We start from the raw sequence: 24,356 nt of genomic DNA, 5'->3' as shown, positions 1-24,356 counted from the left end.
CTTCTCCTGCAGCGCACGCAACACACATTCCACAGAGATGTTGGCCAGGGAACAGGGTGGTGTGTTAAAGGGGCAGGCAACTGTCTCTTTGGTACTCACATCTAGAGTCAAGTCTCTTGCTTTCCATCAAGTTACCTCAATCGCCCCCACCAGCGAGTCAGAAACACTGATGTCGTCATTTTATTTTTTTCTGTTCTGGAGTGAACATTCATTACAGATTTTCAGCAGTAATGCGGCAGATGGAAATTGCTAAGAAAGTGGGCCCTTTCTAAGCCTTCCTTGAGACTTTCTTCTTGATGAAGGAATTTGAGGGTCGCCGAAAACAAATTGGAAATAAAAAGAAACACCTGGCTGGTGAATGATGCACAAATGCAAACGCTTCAAGCACAATTCTCAAAGCAAACCGGGGTCTCGCAAGGACACCAGGGCCTAGTTCATCGCTTTTGAGCGAGGGTACAGCTGCATGCTTTCGGCAATGACTGCAATAATTTCATTTGCAGCACCTGGAGTTAATTAGTCGTTAACTAACGCGTGCACTAATTATTCCAGGAAGAGAGAGAGATTTGGCAGAGCAACATTTCGCTGGAGTCCAATCCCCTCACACGGTCCCAATGAACGCACACCCAGTGGTTAGCACTGCTGCCTCACAGCACTAGGATCCCAGGTTCAATTCCAGCCTCGGGCGACTGTCTGTGTGGAGTTTGCACCTTAGATTAGATTAGATTAGATTAGATTACTTACAGTGTGGAAACAGGCCCTTCGGCCCAACAAGTCCACACCGCCCCGCCGAAGCGTAACCCACCCATACCCCTACATCTTACCCCTTACCTAACACTACGGGCAATTTAGCATGGCCAATTCACCTGACCTGCACATCTTTGGACTATGGGAGGAAACCGGAGCACCCGGAGGAAACCCACACAGACACGGGGAGAACGTGCAAACTCCACAGTCAGTCGCCTGAGGCGGGAATTGAACCCGGGTCTCCAGCGCTGTGAGGCAGCAGTGCTAACCACTGTGCCGCCCACCTTCTCCCTGTGTCTGTATGGGTTTGCTCCGGTTTCCTCCCACAGTCCAAAGATGTGCAGGTCAGGGTGAATTGGCCATGCTAAATTGCCCATAGTGGTAGGTCCATTAGTCAGAGGGAAATGGGTCTGGGTGGGTTACTCTTCGGAGGGTCGGTGTGGACTGATTGAGCCAAAGGGCTTGATTCCACGCTGTAGGGAATCTAATCTAATCAAAGGAGGAAAGCCAAAATCCGACCGTGCTACCACTGACTTCAGCACATTAAACATTGCATTCGCGCTCGCTCGGTCATTGCATCACACTCAACAAGGGTAGGGCATTGAGCCATTTAACATGATCATGGCCTCAACTCCACTCTCCCGCCCGCTCTCCATGACCCTTCCACCCCGTTACTCATCTGACAATCACCTCCTCAAATGAACTCAATGTCCCACTTTCTGCTGCACTTTGAGCTAAGAAATCCCACAGGCCCTTTGGAAGAAGTAATTTCTCCGTTTCAAGTCTGCTCCCCCTTGATCCGAACATCCCATTTTCGATTGCCCCTTCAGGAAATGTCCTCCCGCCGTTGATTTTGTCAATCCCCTTTTTCACATCTTATAGACCTCAATTAGATCTCCTCTCATTCTGCTAAACTCCAGAGAGTGCAGGCCCAAAAAGTGCTCAATCTCTCCCATCATCTCTGGAATTAATCGAGATCGCAACGGTTGGTTTGGCACGCTCACCGTGAGCTTTGCCTGCTCACCGGCAATCACAGGGTGAGCTGGGGAGGCTTTTCGCCAGTTGGCGACTTGGCTTGTGTCCAGGGTGACGGCTGACCCTTCTCCCGCAGCGCACACAACGTACGTTCCACAGAGCTCTCACGGCGGCCTTACAAATCAACCAGCTCATTGCTTCGACGTGCTTTTGAACCAGCAGAGCACATTTTGAACTGGAGTGCGTTGCTGGTGCTGTGTAGGAAAGGTCCCATGGGCAGCAGCGTCGATCAGATAGTCAACTTCGGAAAAAGATGCATCCTTCAACCACGAGAGCATTAAAATGAAAATAAGACCAGGAGCAGGCCTCTTGTGCCTGCTCCAAAAGGATCACGGCTGATCCGACATTTCTCTTGTCCACTTTCCCTGTAACCCTTGATTCCCCAACTGATCAAGAATCTCTCTCGGCCTTCGATCCACACAAGGACTCTGTCCCCACAGCTCTCCCTGGCTAGGTGTTTTAAAGACTCTCAACCCTCTAACATGAGGAGGAACCTCTCTCTATCTTAAATTGGCACCCCTTAATTCTGGGACTGCTCCCTCTGGTCTTTGACCCTCCCATGAAGGGGAAACAGCATCTCAGCCCTGACCCTGTCGAGCCCCTCTATGCTTCAATGAGATCATCTCTTATTCTTCTAAACTCCGGTGAGTAGAGTCCCTGCCCGCTTAGCCCTTGCTCATACCAGGGATCATCCTAGTGAACCTCCTCTGAACTGCCTCCGATGAAATGATATGCTTTCTGAGATAAGGGGAGCAAAACTCCTGTTTCAGCCTAACCCATCTTTTTAGCATCTGTCTATCCCCTTCTTAATTTGCTGCCTAAAATAATAAGCCTGATGTGCAGAATTGCATGGCAGAATTATGACGGATTATTACAATTGGCCAAACACAAAGATGGCCGTCAAATTGGCCACCTCAGCATGCTAAAGAATTAGCTCAGTGAGCCAAGTTTCCGACATCCAGGGATAGTTTGTTCGAGCGAATTTGAGTGTAAGGCCTAAATAGGGATAAAGTAAAAAGGGCAGACTTCTCCAGATGAACCTTACGACGATGCTGCTTCTTTGACCAGGTTATGTTGCCCTTGTTTTTTTTTTCCAGAGAGAGATCGTAAAGGCAGAGGTTCCGATATGTCTGGCAATTGTTACTTGATGTAGCTTTTAAGGTTTTCTTTTTAGAAACACCTGTACAATGAAAGATAATACGAAGATAGGTGGAGTTGTGGACAGTGAGGAGGGCATTTGTCGTTTGCAAAGGGACTTAGATATGATGCAGAGCTGGGCTGAGGAGTGGCAGATGGAGTTCAACCCTGCCAAGTGTGAGGTTGTCCATTTTGGAAGAACAAATAAGAATGCGGAATACAGGGTTAATGGTAGGGTTCTTAGTCAGGTGGAGGAACAGAGGGATCTTGGGGTCTATGTACATAGATCTTTGAAAGTTGCCACTCAGGTGGATAGAGTTTGTAAGAAGGCCTATGGTGTATTATTGTTCATTCGCAGAGGGATTGAATTCAAGAGTCGTGAAGTGATGTTGCAGCTGTACAGGACTTCGGTTAGGCCACATTTAGAGTACTGTGTGCAGTTCTGGTCGCCTCACTTTAGGAAAGATGTGGAAGCTTTGGGAGAGGGTGCAGAGAAGATTTACCAAGATGTTGCCTGGAATGGAGAATAGGTCGTACGAGGATAGGTTGAGAGTTCTCGGCCTTTTCTCGTTGGAACGGCGAAGGATGAGGGGTGACTTGATAGAGGTTTATAAGATGATCAGAGGAATAGATAGAGTAGACAGTCAGAAACTTTTTCCCCGGGTACAACAGAGTGTTACAAGGGGACATAAATTTAAGGTGAAGGGTAGAAGGTATAGGGGAGATGTCAGGGGTGGGTTCTTTACCCACAGAGTGGTGGGGGCATGGAATGCGCTGCCCGTGGGAGTGGTAGAGTCAGAATCATTGGCGACCTTTAAGCGGCATTTGGATAGGTACATGGATGGGTGCTTAATCTAGGATAGAAGTTCGGCACAACATCGTGGGCCGAAGGGCCTGTTCTGTGCTGTATTGTTCTAAGAAAGGGAGTGGCCAGTTCTCCACATTCACCTAGCACGTGGCTCAGTGGTTGCCTCATGGGACCTGGGTTCAATTGCATCCTCGGGCGACTGTGTGTGGAGTTTGCACCTTCTCCCTGTGTCTGGGTGGGTTTGCTCTGGTTTCCTTCCACAGTCCAAAAGATGTGTCGGTTAGGGTGGATTGGCCAAGCTAAGGTTCAGGATGTGTAGGTTAGTTGCATTAGTCAGGGGTAAATTTGGGTCTGGGTGGGTTACACTTCAGAGGGTCGGTGTGGACTTGTTGGGCCGAAGGGCCTGTCTCCACACTGTAGGTATTCTAATTCAGGGCTTGGTTTGGTTCTAACAAGCTGTTTTATTTGCAGCTGCTGGCCAAGTGAGGATGTTTCCCCCTCACAAGAGAGAGTCCAATACCAGAGGGTACTGTCTCAGAATGAAGTGGTGCCAATTTAAGAGCGAGATGAGGAGGAATTTCTTCTCTGAGCGTTAAGTGTCTTTGAAACACCTTGCCAGGGAGAGCTGTGGGGGCCGAGTCTCTGTGTAGATTGAAGGCCGAGAGAGATTCTTGAGCGGTCGGGGAACCTCGAGAAGCTGCTATGGACCCAAGAAAGCAGTTCCATGTTGATCCTCTTGCTCTCTGACATCTCTCCGATACAAGCCTGGGTTTGATTTTACCTTATTTTGCCAAGGGGGTGTTTACGGGATGTTGCAAATACTTGGAAAGGCATCCTTAAATTGTGACAGAGTCGACTGGGTTTTCAGACAGCTTAAGGTTATTCTAAATTCGGTTCCCTTTTATTTGTGTTTCATTCAGGAGTTTGGAAATAAATTCTGTATTGGTCAAAACCGTGGGGTTGGGTCAGCTGCATCCCTCCTGGAATATCCACTCTACACCTGCTTAAACCAACCAGAGGGTCTGGGCTACCTTCTTGACATGTTTTGAGGGGGTGTGGCTTGGTCCATGTGCACTCCAAAGAGAGAGAGAGAGTGTCACCAGCAATGTGTCAGCAGCAGAGAAGTTAAGTGTTAACAAAACATTTCAGAAGCACCTTGGACTCAGTGGAAGGAAACGTTCCAGCACAAGACTTCACAACAGTTTAGACGAGAGCATTTCCCCAGAAACATAGCCCTTTGCCATGAATCAAGCTTTAGAGACAGTGAAGTGCCAAACTCTGGTAACAGTGCCAGGCCATGGTAAGATTAAATGACCCTTGACTGGATGAAGTAGACATTAGTTCGTGTCCTGGAATTGGGCATCTGATCCTCATGGTTGTATGGAGCAAGACTGCCATTCGGATACCCCAGCTTATCAAAATGGTATACAGATAATGAACTTCTCTGAGTCTTACTCCAGTTAGACAGGAGTGAATAAACAGTCAAATATCTGCACCCGAGGCTCCAGTGGTCAAAGTAATCATAACACGGTCAACCAGAGTTGGCAGCGTTATCAGTGAGAGAACAAACGAGACAGGCTCAGGAGTGGCAGAGACTGGCATTCAGCATGGCAAGACTGGCTGAGCCCAGATGCTTACTGCTCTACTGAACTGATTTGGAATGCTGTATTCTGCAGAGCAAAGATTTGAAACTAATGAGATGAACGCACCTTCCCTTTCTATTTTGCTTTCAACTGTGCCTCCCCCGTCCCATCCTGTAATAACGTAAATTGCTGATGTCCCCCTTAAGGGAGCTGGCATTAAAAGAGTTGCTGAGCTCGATGATCTGAGAGAGCTGAATTTGCATTAGCTGACAGTCATAAAAAGCACGTTCCAGCACAAGATTTCACAACAGTTTAGACGAGAGCATTTCCCCAGAAACATAGCCCTTTGCCGTGAATCAAGCAAAAATAAAAAAAGGAACATAATGATGCCCCAATCCAGCTGCGCAGTTCCAACCAGGTTGGCACTTTCTCTGCCAGCAAGCGGGTCAAGTATAGGTTACGGAGATCTCCATGGCTTGGCACCAATATATCAGATGCTCATTGGCAATCCTACACAGTTGGAGTAGAAAGCAGACACTGTTTGAAAAGATTTGAATTTTTAGCCCATGATTTGCACACCTTTGACTTGCTCTTGGGTTTCTCCCAGTTGCCCTCTGGAACTTTGCTACAAGCTTGGCAGAAGTGCCGATAAATGGCCATAGTTTCCATCAAACCTGCCTTCAGGATATCTGGAAATTCTCCCCTCCCGTCCTTTATACAGAATCTGACTTGGTGTGCCCTTGCCCACCACTGGGTAACTCCCAGCGGTGGCAGGTTGAGTCCCCATCCCCTGGGCATTAATTGGCCACTTGAAGGAGGTCAAGTGTTGGCAGAAAAGTGACACCACCTGGCACCCTCCTGTCCAATTAAATGCCGCCGTGCAGGAAAGCATTCAATTCTGCCCTCTGTGTTTTGCACCATCTTTTTCCTTGTCAGTTTGGGTCACGTAGCATTTTCTGCTTTTATGCCAATTGCCTTAACTTGCTGCATTCAAATGGGCTCCTTGGGGCAAAGACCCATTGGGGATACCTCTCTCTGGCACATGGTTGACCCCAGACTTCTTCAACTCTGGTTGGCACAACCTTGGAACTAGAATCAGAAAATAGCCAATGTTGGCGCGCTTGGAGATCGGATATCTCATAGACCCCTGCTTTCCCACAGCCAACTGGTAAACCAAGAGTTTTCTCCACCTGGATGACTTCCCAGCATCCCTTGCCTTCCAAACCTCTCTCACCTTTCTTAAAACCAGTGAACCAAAAGACTTTGAAAGGTAAATGTAAAAATGATTCGTTTTGCGCCTCCATTCATTTTTTTCCAGGACTGCTCGCAGCAATATCTCGGAGATTAACCTTTAACTCAGCAGTCTAGGGATAATCCTGGAACACTGGCAACTCTATCCAACAGCGAGGGCTTACTTGATTGTCCTGTCATTCCCAAAAGCGGGCAGTGAGGCAGAGGAGTGGGTTTTACAAATGAATGCTCCCCAAAACCTCAGACTATTACATTAAACAATCATGCCAAAGGTACGTGGGCGAGACACATGCAGCAATAAACAGCGAGCTTCCACATTGGGGAATATTTTGGGGAAACACTGCCAATTCAACAGAATGCAATGACCTTTTTAGGCATAGAGTTTCCAAGGAAAATCTCCCCTCAAGGCAACCACAAGTTTATTCCAAATTACTGTTTCACGTCCTCTCATGTTTCAAACAGTTTGTTTATTGCTGTTACCAGTGTATGACACACTCTGTAAACTCGCCAAGCTTAAATAAGGTGGCCATTCTAATACATTATTTACTGCCCTATAAATTGTGGTAGTCAGGATGAAGGATGAGCTATTGCTCATTAAGAAATGCAGTTGGCCACAGTCAGCAATAAGCCAACTCAAAAGATGCAGGTTGAGCTGTGGTCTAATCAGGGAAAGAAAATCACAAACTAAATGCTGTTTTGGCCAGGTCCATTCATCAGAATTCATTTCCCATCTGTCTATCTCAAATTCACTAAAGATCCTCAGACAACACCCTCCAAACCCACGCCCACTTCCATCTAGAAGGACAAGGGCAGCAGATACTTGGGAACACCACCCCCTGCAAGTTCCCCTCCGAGCCACTCACCATCCTGACTTGGAAATATATCGCCGTTCCCTCAGTGTCGCTGGGTCACAATCCTGGAACTCCCTCCCTCAGGGCATTGTGGGTCAACCCACAGCAGGTGGACTGCTGCGGTTCCAGAAGGCAGCTCACCCCCTCACCCCCACCTTCTCAAGGGGGGGGGGGGGGGGGGGGGGGTGGCAACTAGGGATGGGGGCAATAAATGCTGATCCAATCAGCGACACCCACATCCCACAAGATGAATAAATTAAAGAAAATTGAAAAATCAATTCACAACCACAGCTTCTTACAATACAGAAGGATGCCATTTGGCCTACACATTCAGATGTCCTATTAAATTGCAGCGAAACCTTTGCATAAGTGCAGAATTTTGGACTCCAGGCATTAAAAAGGGAGCACGCAGATTCACTTGGCTGCTCCTGGGAATGAGGAGATAAAAACACAGAGGAAACAGCCTGTTCCCAGCGGTGGGAGGAAGCAGCATGAAGGATTTTCGATAAAAGTTATGGAGTGGATAATAGCGTTGGCGTCCCTCCATTGTGGTACGGGTTGAGGTGAAACATAAAACCCCACCGATAGGACTAGCACCACCCCATCCTGTAACCCCCAGCTCGCACAAATATTGTTCAGGCCGTGGAATGAATGTTCACGCGACAGTCTGTCAGATGGTTAAATCAGCAAATCCTTCCACCACTTCATACTGTTCTCTCAGGACAAGTGTGTGAAAGTACAAAATAACAGATCTTGCCTTTACACATTCGGCTGTGACTGCTCGAAAAAGAAAACATGCCAAGTTTAAAAAAAAACCCGAAAGTCCTCGAATTATGTGAAACTAGGCCTGGATCGAAGTCGGAGGCTGAGAAAGGAATTTGAGTGCACCCATGATTGAAAATCAACACTGGTCTTACTTTGAACTTAAGGGGCGGTTGTACGCAACTTTAAAATTGTACAGATCGTGGACATTAACCGGGGTTTCACTTGAGCGCATAAAAGCGGAGCGTGGTAATGTCCCTTTCTCTGGACTAGAAGGTCCAGGTTCAAGGTCCAATCCACCCCAGAGGTAACATGACTGATGAGGGAGATTGAGGAAAATAATCATAACTCCAGCTGTCCTGGTCTGAAAATCCTGGAGCCAAGCAGACGGAGACTTGCGTATAGTTCGGCTGGGAGACTGCCAGGGACAGTAGACGATGGAGGACATGCCCCTACATTAAGGTCATAAGGTTGGAGCTCGTTTCCCATGTTTGCCAGAAGTGAGAAAGATCCACTGGAGTTGTTTCTGCAGCGTTTTTTGGTTTAAACCTATTTTTCTAACCAACCTGTTCAGTGATGTTATTACACACTTTGACAGCAGATCGAACTCAAACTCGGGCCTCTCGGTCCAGGGATAGGGACACTACCACTGTGCCACAAGAAGGCCTCGATTACATTCACCTGACACACAAAACATTCCCAACTTGGAACCAGGAAGGAACACTGTACTGAGAGAGGCTTACTACAAGGTGTTGTGAAACTTGAAAGGGTTCAGAAACGACTTACAACGATGTTGCCAGGGTTGGAGGGTTTGAGCTGTAGGGAGAAGCTGAATAGGCTGGGGTTATTTTCCCTGGAGCGTTGGAGGCTGAAGGGTGACCTTATAGAGGCTGATAAAATCTCATTTAATTTGGGAAACTTGGTTGGCATGGACAGGTTGGACTGAAGGGTCCGTTTCTGTGCTGCATGACTATGACTCTTAACAGATTGCTCAGAAACATTGCAATATATCCTACCTATAAAGATTTACAAGGATGTTGCCAGGGTTGGAGGATTTAAGCTGTAGGGAGAGGTTGAACAGGCTGGGGCTGTTTTCCCTGGAGCATTGGAGGCTGAGCGGTGACCTTATAGAGGTTTATAAACATCATGAGGGGCATGGATAGGGTGAATAGACAAGGTCTTTTCCCTGGGGTGGGGCAGTCCAGAACTAGAGGGTATTAGGTTGAGGGTGAGAGGGGAAAGAAATAAAAGAGAACCAAGGGGCAACTTTTTCACGCAGAGGGTGGTACATGTATGGAATGAGCTGCCAGAGGAAGTGGTGGAGGCTGGTACAATTGCAACATTTAAGAGGCATTTGGATGGGTATATGAATAGGAAGGGGTTTGGAGGGATATGGGCCAGGTGCTGGCAGGTGGGACTAGATCAGATTGGGATATCTGGTCAGCATGGACAGGTTGGACCAAAGAGTCGGTTTCTGTGCTATATGATTCTGTAACCGTGGTGATGTGTTAGGAAGTGCTTCACTACTTCATCTGTGGATAAATATAAGATTGACTCCAACAGATCCTCTGAATGATAATTACTTCCTAGTTATTGGCTGGGGAAGAGCCAGCTCTTTGCTGTTAGGAAGATGCTCCCTGGGACTTAGTGAACGAAAAAAGCATTGATTTTAAATGGAGGTCCATTCAAACTGGATCAACTCATTCTTTGATATCCAGAGTAGTAAGGCATGGTTTGAGATGCTCACTGATTCAATTGGTGCTGCAAACTATCAACACAATCTCCTTGTGCACAATTCAGCAACATTGTGAGGGATTCAATGAACATTCAGCTGTTCAAGACGTGTTCATTCAATGTGGACATTGCAGGCAAGGGCAGTATTTATTGCCCCGTCCCTAGTTGCCCCCCTTGAGAAGGAGGGGGTGAGCTGCCTTCTTGAACCGCTGCAGTCCACCAGCTGTGGGTTGACCCAAAATGCCCTCAGGTAGGGAATTCCAGGATTTTGACCTAGCGACACTGAAGGATCGGCGATAGATTTCCAAGTCGGGTGGTGGAGGGGAACTTGCAGAGGATGGTATTCCCAGAAGACAATGGAGCAGAAATTAGGCCATTCAGCCCATCGAGTCTCCTGCGGCTGATAGTTTTTTCAATTCCATTTTCCCACTTTCTCCCTGTAACCCTTGATCCCCTTATGTCTGCTGCCCTTATAGTTCGAGGCGGTAGAAATCATGGGTTTGGAAGGAGCTTTGACACATTGCTACAATGTATCGCGTTGATAACACAAGCATCAAATACCTCATGCCAGCCACTATGGTAAAAGGACAATCGAGTGACAGGAATGTATGTCAAAGCCAACTTCCAAAGATGGCCAGTTTTAAATAATTACTGGCTGGTGACCACGTTCGTGGCCAAATCAATGTGTTTCACAGTAAACCTCTGATCTGCACTCAGTATTCAAAAATTCAAGTCTGTAAATCAGAACAAGGACCCTCTGTGGTCTCTGGGTGGTCGGCCACCAACTGAACTTTAAATGAAGCATTTGTAAGCTCCGTCGAGCCATCAGTCAACAGAATGGATAGGAAAGAAGAAACCAGATGGTAAAAATAAATAAAAACGGCATGTCACAGAGACAGATCACGTGCTGGGAAAGAGATACACTCTGGTTACAGTGCCAGGTTCCCGTGTCAAGAAGACAGTGCCAGTTTATTTCAGACCTCCAGCATGGCCCATACCCAGCATCAGAGCAAGGACAGCACAATTCTGCTCCTATTATGGAAGTTTAATAAAAACCTGTAACGAAGCAGCAGTGGGTTTCATTAACACCACCGCTCCACAATCCCTGCCACCTCACCTCATTGCCATGTGTTCTTTTTAGCGCAATAAATATTGCATTTGCCCAAGTTTGTGGCTCAATATTTTTTAACCCATTTCAACCTGGACGTGCAGGCAGAGCAGTAGCTTCTGTTACACGTTCCATGCAAGAAATCTTCACACCTTTCTCAAAGAATTGCTTTAATAAGCAGCTCCCTCCCAATCCCTGGCATTGCCACAGACACCCACAGACTTTGACTCAGGATTTCATCTTAGCAAAGGGCCCAGTGATAGCAAGACACCCCCCGCCCCCCACACGTCCTTCAGCAACTCTGATGTTGGCAGCAAGGCAAATACATCGGAGAAGCTCACTCACTCAGAGTCATAGAGACGTACAGCAAAGAAACAGACCCTTCGGTCCAACCCATCCATGCCGACCAGATATCCCAACCCAATCTAGTCCCACCTGCCAGCACCCGGCCCACATCTCTTCAAACCCTTCCTATTCATATACCCACCCAAATGCCTTTTAAATGTTGCAATTGTACCAGCCTCCACCACTTCCTCTGGCAGCTCATTCCATACACGTACCACCCTCTGTGTGAAAAAGTTGCCCCTTAGGTCCCTTTTATATCTTTCCCCTCTCACCCTAACCCTATGCCCTCTATTTCTGGACTCCCCCACCCCAGGGAAAAGACTTTGTCTATTTACCCTATCCATGCCCCTCAATTTCGTAAACCTCTATAAGTTGACCCCCAGCCTCCGATCTAGATACAAAAGAAATATTCTACATTCCTTACTCTGGATACCTCGTAATAACTTGCAATATGTTGGCTTAGGTAGAAGGAAATATCCTAGACTATTGGTCTGAGTTAGTCAGGACGGTAACAGAGGCAAGAGGTGGAGGGGTATAGATCACACTTCAGGGTCATTTTAATATTTGACTTTGTTCACAATACCCTTTTGTGGTGAGCTGCCCTCTTGAACCACTGCAGTCAGTCCACGTGCCATAGGTAGACCCATAATGCCATTAAGGAAGCAATTCCAGGACTTTGACCCAGTGACATGGAAGGAATGGCAACATAATTCCAAGTCAGGGTTGCTAGGGACAAGACCAAAGTACCTCAAAAAAGAGATGGCTTAGACCTGAACTTATTTTGTTTAAAATTGTAAGGCACTACATTCCAGATGCGACTCCGTTGGTCACACTGCTCGGCTTTAAGCAAAACACACTTCATTCTTAAAATACAAGCAAAAAGTAAATAGAATTGGCAGAGAGTTAAAGTTTAGAAATAATTAAGATAATATATTCTGTAACTACGAATCAAGTGTTCCAATGTAGCAGCATCCCATAAACATTCTTGGCAAAGGCAAATTCAGCAAAACAGATTCTCCTTGAGAGAGAGCGAGAACTGTAACTTGCAGTTCAACTCTAAAACCCCCCAACGTCAACAACTGAAAGCAACACCAAACCCCCTGGGTCTCTGTGCGAGCCTGACTCCACCCATTCATGCTTGTCTTGTCTAATGTTTTTTTAAAAACCCAAAAGCTATTGACTCTGCCATCCATGGAGCAGACACCTCGGCGCCAGGTTTACAATATTCCTCTGCAAGAGGAGCAGGACAGAACAAATCCCTCTTCAAGGCACATCTCATCCCAGGAGAGTGAGTGGCTTGAAGGGGGATATGCAGGGGATGGTGCTCCCGCATACCTGCTGCCCTTGCCCTCTAAAAAGTGGCCGTGGGTTTGGAAGGTGTTGTCTGAGGAGCTGTGGGGAGTTGCTGCTGTGTATCTTCTAGATGGTACACACTGCTGCTGGTGAAAGGAGTGAATGTTGAAGGTGCTACCAATCAAGCGGGGGCTGCTTTGTCCTGGATGGTGTTGAGCTTCTTGAGTGTTGTTGGAGCTGCCCCCATCCAGGCAAGTGGGGAGTATTCCATCACACTCCTGAGTTGTGCCTTGGAGATGGTGGACAGGCTTTGGGGGAGTCAGGAGGGGAGTTATTCACCGCAGTACTCCCAGTCTCTGCCCTGCCCTTGTAGCCACTATATTGATATGGCTAGTCCAGTTCAGTTTCTGGTCAATGATAACTCCCAGGATACTGACGGTGGGGGATTGAGTGATGGTGACACCATTGAACAGTGTCAAACTCTCTCTTGTTTCAGATGGCAACACCCAGTGTTTGTGTGACACAAACACTACTTGCCACTTGCTAGCCCAAGCCTGGATATTGTACAGATCTTGTTGTATTTGAACGTGGACTGCTTCAGTATCTGAGGAGATGCTGAACATTGTGCAATCATCAGCGAACATCCCACTTCTGACATTGATGAAGCGGCTGGAGATGGTTGGGCCTAGGACACTACCCTGAGGGAGTCCTGTCCTGGATTTAACTAACCCGGAAAACCAAGAGCGTTATCCTTTGTGCCAGGGGAGAATTGCCCCTGAGTCCTACTGACTAATTTTATCAGGACTTCCTGAAGCTGCACTCAGTCAAACATGGTCTTGATGTCAAGAGCAGTCATCTTCACCTGGCTTCTGGAATCCTTCTGTTCATGTTTGGGGCAAGGCCAGAACGAGATCAGGGGCTCACCATGGTGATCTGATGATTCCGCGGTGACATTTTAAAAGTCTGGAGCTCGCGAGAGAGAGAGAGAGCTTCACACTTCCGAGAAAGAATGTCTTCGAAAAAGCAGTAGTGTCAGAGATCAATACTATGCTGATGAAGAAAACCACATATCACAGTGTGCTTTAATCACAGGAAGAGCAAGGCAGGAGGAGTTCTTATGGAGGATCAGGAAGAAACAAATATTGATATTGCAACCATGTGTTAGTGGACAGAAGAACACAGCTTCAGTTAACTCCATGTACCCCTCTGTACCTGCCGGAAATAGCAAGATCACTCTTCAGTTTTAATTAACAGGACAAGATGTTAAAAGTGCATCGATTTCGACTTGGCAGCTAGAAATGTTCCCGGTGTCCACTCCGGACACCACCCAAAGTAATTCCTCCACCTCACTTGGAGATTTTTAATTTTGCTAATTTATCAAATCACACGAGCCATCTTCAAAAGCAAACCTACTTAACAATATGCAGCCATACCTGGACTTTGTCACAATATTCATGTTGCAGGCTATTACCATTGAGCCAGAAGTATTAAATGGCATTGGCAAAAAGTACTTCCAACTTTGCGGGATCCCAGAGCATAAGACCATAAGATTAAGGAGCAGATTTAGGCCATTTGGCCCTTTGGGTCTTCTCTGCTACATTGGTCATGGCTGTTAATGTTTAACCCCATTCTTCTGCCTTCTCCCTCAATTCTTTTACCAATCAAGAATCTATGTCTGTCTTAATTACACTCAATGACTTGACCTCCACAGCCCTGCGTGGCAATGAGTTCCACAGAGTCACTACCCTCTGGTTGAAGAAATACCTCCTTTTCTCAGTGCTAAAGGGTCCCCTTCATTCTGAGGCCATGTGCTAGTCTCTCCTACCAGTGGAAACATCTTCTCCACAGCCACTCTATCCAGGCCTCTGTATCCTGTAAGTTTCAAACAGATATCCCCAAGGTAAGATCAGTCAACGTGTTTTTGCCCTGCAAGCAATTCCCACACTGGCAAGCTGGGAGGGAGGATGACCTGGATTTCAACCATGCCCATTACTTGTCAGCAGCTGATTCTACCTCAGCACCTTCAGGGAACACCCGTTAACCACACAGGAACAATTGGATTCTGTCCAACAGCCCTTCACTGGATGGATTAGGATTTCATCTACCGCACCTGACTGCATCCATCCCTCTGGGATAGGTCGGATCTCAGTGAAAGAACCCCTGAATTCGGTTTCTTGAATCCAAAGGGCACCATGGGAATGCTGATATTCGAAGTGCCATTGGTGCATTGCAAAATGGCACTGTGGCTCAGTGGTTAGTACTGCTGCCTCACAGCACCAGATTTCCCCTCTCGGGTGCTGTCTGTGTGGAGTTTGCATGTTCTCCCAGTATCTGCATGGGTTTTCTCCAGATGCTCTGGTTTCCTCCCATAATCCAAAGATGTGCAGGTCAGGTGAATTGGCCACGCTAAATTGTCCATAGTGTGAGGTGCATTAGTTAGGGGTAAATACAGGGTAGGGGAGTGGGTCTGGGTGGGTTATTCTTCGGAGGGTCAGTGTGGACTTGTTGGGCTGAAGAGCCTGTTTCCATACTGTGGGGAATCTAACCTTACAAATAAAAACTTGGCGCCACGCAAACGCAGTCCTCCCTACTGGTGGTGCCACTGTGTTTATTGAGAAAAGAAATGGGGGGGTAACATCATGTCTGCACACCCACTGGTCCAAAGGTATCCCATTCCTATCACTGTGCTCCCCCGAAAGGGGATGACACACAATCCACCAGGGATCAAGGTGCGAGACTTTGGAAAGGTGCATGTTTTGAATTCTTTTAAAAGGGAAGCAGTGTACAGATGAACAATGTTTTAAAGTGGCCTTTGATTAGGAGCATACAAAATCAGAGCCAAAGGCTTTCAGAAACGACATTAGGAAACCATATTAACTGCAAAGTCAGCCTCTGTTGGTTCCAACAGGCAAGACATTGCACTTGCACTTTGCTTTCTCGTGTCTGCTGTGGGCCAGCTAACTGTTAAAATCTACCTCTGAGCATGACCAAAGTAAGCAACTGCTGTTTGTTATGTGTGCTGCACACATTGCACCAGGGACTCCACTCTGCTTTGTGCAGCAGGATCCAATTAGTGACTGAAAAAAAAACTTGTTCCTGCATCGAGGGAACCGGTTTCGAAATTCAGTCAGACACCGCGGTGGAGCCATTAATTGATCAAGGCACAAGACTCTTGAGCACAATTCTCTGCAAATTCATTTGAACTTCAGTCTCACGATATTACTTCCCATTGCAACGACTTGCGTTTTAAACATAGGTGGAACAGAGGATACATTGAATTGGGCCCAATTCACCATTTGGGGAACAGCTAGGATTAGGGACGTACAACTCAGAGCAAAAGGGAGATATTAAGGCGAGCTGTTCAAATGCCTGAGGAATGTGGGAGGCTTTAAGACCTGTTTTCAAAGGAGGAGAGAGGGAAAAATCAAGGTTACACAGGAGATTGGGATTAAGAGATGCAGCGTTCTGGAGGGTCAAAGGAGGGAATCCATTGCTGCTTTAGTTTCTTCTTTGCCCAGTGTTCTCTCCCAGCTGAGTATTCTTGCCAATGTGTCATCTACCCTCTCACACTCGAGCGGGCGTTGTGAGAGATGGCAGCGCAAACATGGGCAGGTTGGTTGGTCTTAGAGATTCGTGCCCTTAATTGGCAATTAAAGGTGAAGTAATTACAGCACCATCAGGCTGGCTTTCAAAACTGGTGCCCAAAGAGCTAGGGTGACACTTGCAGTAAAGCAGGCACACTGTATTGTCAACTGTGCCACTTTTAGGCTGGCATGTTAACCAAAATGCAGCAAGCCTGTTCCGACTGACATAAAAGATTGGGTAAAATTCAAAGAAAAAGATACATTCTCTGACGCCCTGACCCAATGTTTATCCTTCATCCAACCTAAAACAGGTTAACTCGCCATTTACCCCTGTCATTGGAGGTATCTTGCAAATTGGCTGTCAGCTATGCTTAAATATTTAACAGTGAATTCCAGTTCAGTTGTAATTAATAGGTTGTGAGGTGTTTTGGGCCATAAATCCGTAGATCCCAAGGACAGGAGAGGTCTTGTGTTAATTGAAGTTCCGTCTTGTAGCAATCTTGGCAAATTGTCATGGACATTACCCCGGTGACCTGGAGAGACCGTGGTCAATTTCAAGGACAATTCCAAAGAAAGGTCATCAGACCCGCAACGTTAACTCCGATTTCGCCCCACAGATGCTGCCAGACCTGCTGAGCTTTTCCAGCAACTTCTGTTTTTGTTGTCAATTTCAGGGTCACCTGTCAGGAGCTGGACAGAAGGTCAAAGCTCAGTCAACTGAGCAATGCTGCACTAGCAGCATTAGCTGAGGTAGCGAGGGTTTCTGTCTGTGATAGCAATCTGAACAAGCCAGACTTATGGATAAGCTATTGGAAGATTTGTAAAGAAGAGGTAAGAGGTGGCATTGGATGGGTGATGAGGAGAGAAAAATTAAACAAAATAGGTAGGCAAAAATTCTCCACGCTGATGGTCTTCCACAGTTGACAAGCAACTTGGCAGCGAGCTCTCTCACCGAACCAATGTCACAACCAGCTAAATATATCACTTAAACTTGATATCAGCAACTCAATGGAGAAATTAGGATCGGGTTACTTATGTACAGTGTTTATTGAGCTATTCAACAGCTCACGAGAAAAATCAATAAAAACACACAAATTTACATCTGCCCGATAATTCAAATTCACTGTCACGGTCAGGATGTCCCTGCCTTTCACAAACGCCACGCAGAAAATCAAGATTAAAAAAAAAGAACGGAATGGTAGATCTTACTAAATGTGGATTGAGGGCAAAATTCTCGATTCAGCTCTCTGGATGAGCCAGTTTAAAAAGAAAACAGGAGTGTTCCTTGCAACTCTTTGGTTCAGATCCCTTCAGAAGGCCAAGTAACTCCTTCCCTTACATCTCATGGATGGTGATGGCAAGCTTGACTGCCAGGAGCCATAAGAGACAGCAGGAGCAGGCCCTCAGCTCTGTTCAATAAGATCACAGTCGAGTCGGTTGTGGGCTTGACACTATTTCTCAGCCCAGAGCCCCTGAATCTTTTGGCCAATCAACAATCCAGCCCAGCCTCTAATATGTTCAATCATCCCTGACTTCCAGCACTCTGTGGCAGAGAATTCAAAACACCAACGACCCTTAGAGGACCCACAGTGATGTCTTCAAGAGGAGACACTATAGTTTCAAACTGTGCCCCCTCATTCCAGATTCTCTCCAAAGGGAGATATCCTCGCAACATTTATCCTGTCAGCCTCTTCAGAATCGCCTCATTCTACTAAATTCCACAAGATAGTCAATTGGCAGTAGATATTGCTGAAAAATAACCTTCTGATGAAGGAGCAGCTAGTGCTTCCAATTAAACCTGTTGGACTATAACCTGGTGTTGTGGGATTTTTAACTTTGTACACCACAAGCCAACACCGGCATCTCTAAATGCTGAAAAATAAGCATTTCTTACAACTTTGCATCTTGCTCTCATCAGGACATTTTGTGAAATTTCCCCTGGAAAAAAAAAAGGAGAACAATGTGGTTTATTTTCTTATTTCTCTTTTTTTTCCCTTTTTCAAATTTCCATCACCAGGAAGAAAGGAAACACCCAAGTGGAGAGTCTCCTATTTAGAGTCATAGAGATGTACAGCATGGAATATGTTTTTTTTTCTTTTTTTGTTTTTTTTTTCTTTGTTGTGTGTGTGCAAGTGTGAACAATGTGGTTTATTTTTTTTTTTTTTTTTTTTTTTTCGATTCAGTCACCGAAGAACGGAGATTCTGAATCTCCTGTTTTTTTTTTTTTTAAAGTGGCCAGTCACAACTCCAGGGTGTCAGTGGACACCCGCGTGCTCCTTCTCCAAGGACACCCGAACAATGTGGTTTATACTGTGTAAAGGAGTGTGCTGATTGGCCGGCAAGTGATAGAGGCTTTGCTATGGAGAATGCACCACTTAAAAATGATATGTAATGGATAAATGTCAAGGCATTGCCCTGAGCAATGAACCAGCCAATGGCTGTCATCCATTTTGTTGTGTTGAAACAGACACAGTCAGAGTACATGTACTTTCTGTCCACAAAAGGAGTGGCCAATGACCAGCTTGGATCCACCAGAGTAACACGCCTGGTTTAAAATTTAAACAAAGCTTGGCAGTTAACTGTCAGTCATTATTTAACTGATGCATTCCACAAAGCAATAAATACTGGTCAGCTAGTGATGCCCACATCCCACAAATGAGTGGGGGGGGAACCAGCAACAGCCCACTCACCAACCAATTAGTACTTACAGTCAGTCAAAAGAGAGATGTACAGCCCTTCGGTCGAACTCATCCATGCCGACCAGATAACTAGTCCCACCTGCTAGCACCCAGCCCATATCCCTCCAAACCCTTCCTATTCATATACCCATCCAAATATCTCTTAAATGCTGTAATTGTACCAGCCTCCACCACTTCCTCTGGCAGCTCATTCCAGACACGTACCACTTTCTGTGTGAAAAAGTGGTCCCTTTTGTATCTTTCCCCTCTCACCCTAAATCTATGCCCTCTAGGTTGGGACTCCCCCACCCCAGGGAAAAGACTTTACCTATTTATCCTATCCATGCCCCACATGATTTTATAAACCTCTATAAAAGGTCACCCCTCAGCCTCCGACGCTCCAGGGAAAACAGACCCAGCCTGTTCACCCTCTCCCGATAGCTCAAATCCTCCAACCCTGGCAATATTCTTGTAAATCTTTTCTGAACCCTTTCAAGTTTCCCTTATAGCAGGGAGACCAGAATTTCACTTCGTGTTCCAAAAGTGACCGAACCAATGTCCTGTACAGTGCAACATGACCTCCCAACTCCTGTACCCAATGCTCTGACCTTAAAAAAAAAGGTATAAACATCGTGGGGCGAGGGAAGAGATTTAAAATAAAAGATGTGAGCGGCAATTTTTTTTTAAAACACAGAGTGGTTCTCACATGGAATGTGATGGATGTGAGGTACAATTACAATGTTTAAAAGATATTTGGATAAGTACATGGATAAGTACAAGCAGGCAGGTGGGACAAGGTTAGTTTGAGATTATGGTTGGCATGGACTGGGCGGACCGAAAAGTCTGTTTCCATACTGTATGACTATGTTGTTCCCCCTGGTAGTCTTGTGAATTGCCCTGAAGACAGCAAGATGAAAAACTTTAACAAAAAAAAAAATGCATCTTTGACCCAATTGAAAGAGAGTCTGGGTTAGAGAGCCATTGAATCAAAGCAACTGAACTTCCAGACCCAATACACACTGACTGGCCTCACTTTCTTCCTGACACCATTCATGCAACAAAGCCCCTCTCTATTTAATCATTTTATGGAAAGGATTTCTGAAAGTCAAGTTTATAAATCCAGGATCAAGCCTGAACTGGTTCAGTATCTACAACCGATACAAATTATAGCCAAATTGCTTTCCCTTAAACAAATTACTTTCAGAATTAATTACTTTAAAAAGATTAAGTTTCATTCTCGTCAGCCTCAAAGTATTTGCTAATGCTATACATTAAATTCTCCATATCATGTTCAATATTTACTCATTTTCAAGTGAGTTCACACTGGTAACATTTTGTCCTCATTGCTTTTTTTTTCAGAATAAAACGTGTTTGTTCTTTGCTGAGTCTTCAACAATCATGTCTCTGCTCTCAAACTCTCATCCTAAACCCTTCCTGCCTACCGCCTCTTTACATAGACTTCTCCTTGCTACCCTTTTGACAGATCTTCGGTCATCTCCCCAGCTCTCTGCTCACTGTCTATGCTACTCTTGCCAGGCTCTCTCGGACTATTTTCAACATAAGAATACAAGTTTGAAAGCTCCAAAAGGGAGAGCCTTACAAACTTCCCCTTCCCGACAAAATATATGGAATTGATGGGAATTCAACCCACGTCAATAAAGAAAGGTTTCAAATGTTATGGGTGAAATATTGTATCAAACATACAACACAGAAATGGACCATTTGGCCCACGAGCCCCCTGTGTAAGAAGGGAGGGAGGGAGGCAGAAGACAGGAAACATAGGCCGGTTCGCCTGACCTTAGTCGTTGCTAATATCTTAAGAGCCCATTATTAAGGAGGAGATTGCGGAGTACTTGAAAGTGCATGGTCAAATCGGGCTGAGTCAGCACCGCTTCGCCTGACAAGTCTGTTAGAATCCTTCGAGGAGCTAAGGAGCAAGTGAGACAAGGAGAGCCAGTGGACGCGATCCACTTGGATTTCCAGAAGGCCTTTAACAAGGTGCTGCACAGGAGGCTGTGAAGTAAGATAGCCCTCAGTGTTAGGGGCAAGGTCCTGGCAAGGGTGCAGTTTTGGCAGACTGGCAGAAGGCAGTGCACAGGGAATAGAGGGATCATTTCAGGATGGCAACTAGTGACTAGGGGAGTTCCACAGCGATTGGTGTTGGGACCACAACTATTCAGGCTAGACATTAATGATCTGCATGATGAAACATCAGGTATTTTTGCGAATGTTCAGATGGCATAAAGGGGCAGGTGGTGTTGAGGAAGTAAGGAGTCTGCCGAAGGACTTGGACAGGCTAGGAGAGTGGGTAAAGAAGTGGCAGATAGATTACCACTTCTCTTCAGGTTAACATGCAGGCTCAGTTGGCAGTTGGGAAGGCAAATGCAATGTTAGCATTCATTTCAAGAGGGCTAGAATACAAGAGCAGAGCTGTACTGCTGAGGCTATTTAACGGTCTTGCCAGACTGCATTTGGAATATGGAGCCTAAAACTGCCCACAATATGTCAGGAACAATGTGCTGGCATTGGAGGGAGTCCAGAGGAGGTTTACAAGAATGATCCCAGTGGCAAAGGACTTTTCATATGAGGAGCAATTAAAGAACTCTGGGTCTGAATTCAATGGTGAGAGGGACATCTGATTGAAACTTACAGAACACCGAGAGACCTGGACACAGCTGACATGGAGAAGGTGCATCCGTTAGTGAGAGAGACTAGGACCCAAGGGCACAGCCTTCGAGGAAAAGGGATGATCCTTCGGAACAGAGATGAGGAGGATTTCTTCAGCCAGAGGATGGTTCATCTGTGGAACTCATTGGCACAGAAAGCTAAGGAGGCCAAGTCATTAAGACAGAGCTAGATCGGTTCCTGATTACTAAGGGGATTAAGGGTTATGGGGAGAAGGCAGGAGAATGGGGTTGAGAAATGTATCAGCCATGATCGAATGGTGAAGCAGACTCAGTTTTGGGGGGGGGGGGGGGGGGGGGGGAAAGAGAGGGGGGAAAGGAATATATATATATGGGTCATAGGAGTTAGAGTCATAGAGCATGGAAACAGACCCTTCAGCCCAACTCATCCATGCTGACCAGGTTTTCCAAACTGAACTACTCCCTGTATTTGGCCCATACCCATCTTGTGGAATCTCCTCCCAATCCTAGTTACATGATCACAGCCTTTTGGCAAATGTTTCCATTCCCTTCTCTCTCAATGCTGCTTCCATTTGAAAGCACCGGAACAAAAACTAGAGTGAAGTCATAAACATTGAACTTCATGACAAACTGCTGTGGACCATTGCTGGCAGCAAAACGGGAATCCCGTTTGGGAAGTGCAACAAGTCAGGAATTCATAACGTATGCTCGTGGAGTTAACTGGTCAATGAGGTCACCTCTGGATCACAGGATGGAGAAGTTGAGCTCAGAAATGAAGGCAAGACCCCAGTGTCAGACTGAAAGAGGAGAATGAGCATCGTTAACACTTGGAATTCATCTCATTGGCTATGCTTCCCTCAGAATCACTTATAGACACCAATCTTCATTCTATTGTGAGGAAGATAGTTTCATAAAGTTGTGACAACGCTCCAGATCCCTTGTGTACCAGACACAATACTAACATCAATTTGGACACAAATGGAGATTACAAATGGCTTCCTACACCTCTGGGTGCATACACCTTCCTTAGGAGACAAATTGGGTACAAGCCTTTGAACAATACAACAAGTAACCCTTTTCCCATTTTATACTGCACAATTCCACATTACAATTGCCCTAGAGTCTTGGACAATTAAAAGAGTAATCGCCAAAATCAATGCTATGAGCAAATTCAGGATAAAAATTATAGGGGCATTCAAAACATTTTTTTCAAATGGAACAACTTTATTTATCAGTTATACACTGATTGGAGATGGAGAATAATAGACTGCTTGACAATTTATAAGCCAATACATCATTGGAGCAAGAATCATCCAATCACTTATGGAGAACCCATTGGCTGTGGAAAGGCTGACCATCAAAAGAAAAACAATCTTATAGATGGAGATGTTGATTGGTCAATGGCAGGGGGGATAGGGGCAGATACAGGTCATGTGATGACACCTCCAGGACCACATCCAACCAGAGTTGGCGACCGTATTCCCTGAATTTCCTAAGCCATCAAAGGTCAGTGGACCAAGAGCTGGATGAAAGGATTGAGAGTTGAATCCACTCCCAGCTCCCTGTGGGGAAGTTTCGATCCACGCAGGGATGCTGGCAATTCACTCAGTCTGATTTATGGGAAGTCAATATTGTTGGCTTCTTCCTTGACTGCATTCAATCAGTTGACCTTGAGTACACCTCACTGGCACCGATCATCACTCGCATTCGCACATGTGGCCATCTTGTTGGCTCCCAATTGAATGCCACAATGCACATCATAATGGACTCTCCTTGCAACACCCCTTCCCTGGTTTCCTGTCCTCCCAGCATCACTCTCCCACACACCTGGGGACTAAAAGAAACCCACAAACTGGTTGAAACTCTTTTGGCTGCACCTCACTTTCCCTGCTTCACGATGACCTGCCCAATCCCCTAGCCTCTGCCGTGGTGTCCAGTTTAGAGCAGGATCTAGCAGGAGACATTCTTTGGATCGAGGATTGGAAAACACAGGAAGTTATCAACAAGTTCCTCATGACAGACCCCCATCTGTCCAATGGCAGGCTTTGAACTACCCCAATGAGTCTGGTCTATAACATTAGATCCTTCCTATTGTTATGGACCAGACTAAACCCCAGCAAAATATAGCCAAGATCCTAATTGCTTTCCTTATTTTAACAAGTGCCAGGTGTTGTGTTCAATAGAATCCTACAGGGTGGAAGTGGGCCATTCAGCCTATTGAGTCCGTACTGACCCTCTGAAGAGCATCCCACCTCAGACCCCCCCCCTATAACCCTTTATTTCCCATGGCCAATCCACCTAGCCAGCACATCCCTGGACAAAATGGGTAATTTAGCCGGGCCAATCCTAACTTACACATCCTTGGACTGTGGGAACAAACCAGAGGAAACACACGCAGACACGGGGAAAATGTGCAAACTCCACACAGACAGTCACCAGAGGCTGGAATCGAACCTGGGTCCCCAGCACTGTGAGGCAGCAGTGCTAAGCCACAGAGAGAGAGAGAGAGAGAGAGAGAAAAAAGAAAGAGAAAGAGAGAGAGAGAGAGAGAGAGAAAGAAAGAAAGAGAGAGAGAGAAAGAAAGAGAGAAAAAGAAAGAGAGAGAGAGAGAGAAAAAGAGAGAGAGAGAGAGAGAGAGAAAAAGAGAGAGAGAGAAAAAGAGAGAGAGAGAGAGAAAAAGAGAGAGAGTGAGAGAGAGAGAGAGAGAGAGAGAGAGAGACGAGAGAGAGAGAGAGAGACGAGAGAGAGAGAGAGAGAGAGAGAGAGAGAGAGAGAGAGAGAGAGAGAGAGAGAAGAGA

General features: G+C 46.1%; 1 protein-coding gene across 2 annotated transcripts in view; it reads right to left on the bottom strand.

Annotated features, from left to right (window-relative positions):
• The window catches only part of asic1b (acid-sensing (proton-gated) ion channel 1b), an 814,340-nt gene that overhangs the window by 163,328 nt on the left and 626,656 nt on the right, over positions 1–24,356 (bottom strand). The window lies entirely within an intron of this gene.

The sequence above is a fragment of the Chiloscyllium punctatum genome, chromosome X, assembly GCF_047496795.1.
Source record: "Chiloscyllium punctatum isolate Juve2018m chromosome X, sChiPun1.3, whole genome shotgun sequence".
Classification (NCBI taxonomy): domain Eukaryota; kingdom Metazoa; phylum Chordata; class Chondrichthyes; order Orectolobiformes; family Hemiscylliidae; genus Chiloscyllium; species Chiloscyllium punctatum.
The sequence above is the reverse complement of the archived record's forward strand: the minus strand, read 5'-3'. Positions and strand labels throughout refer to the sequence as shown.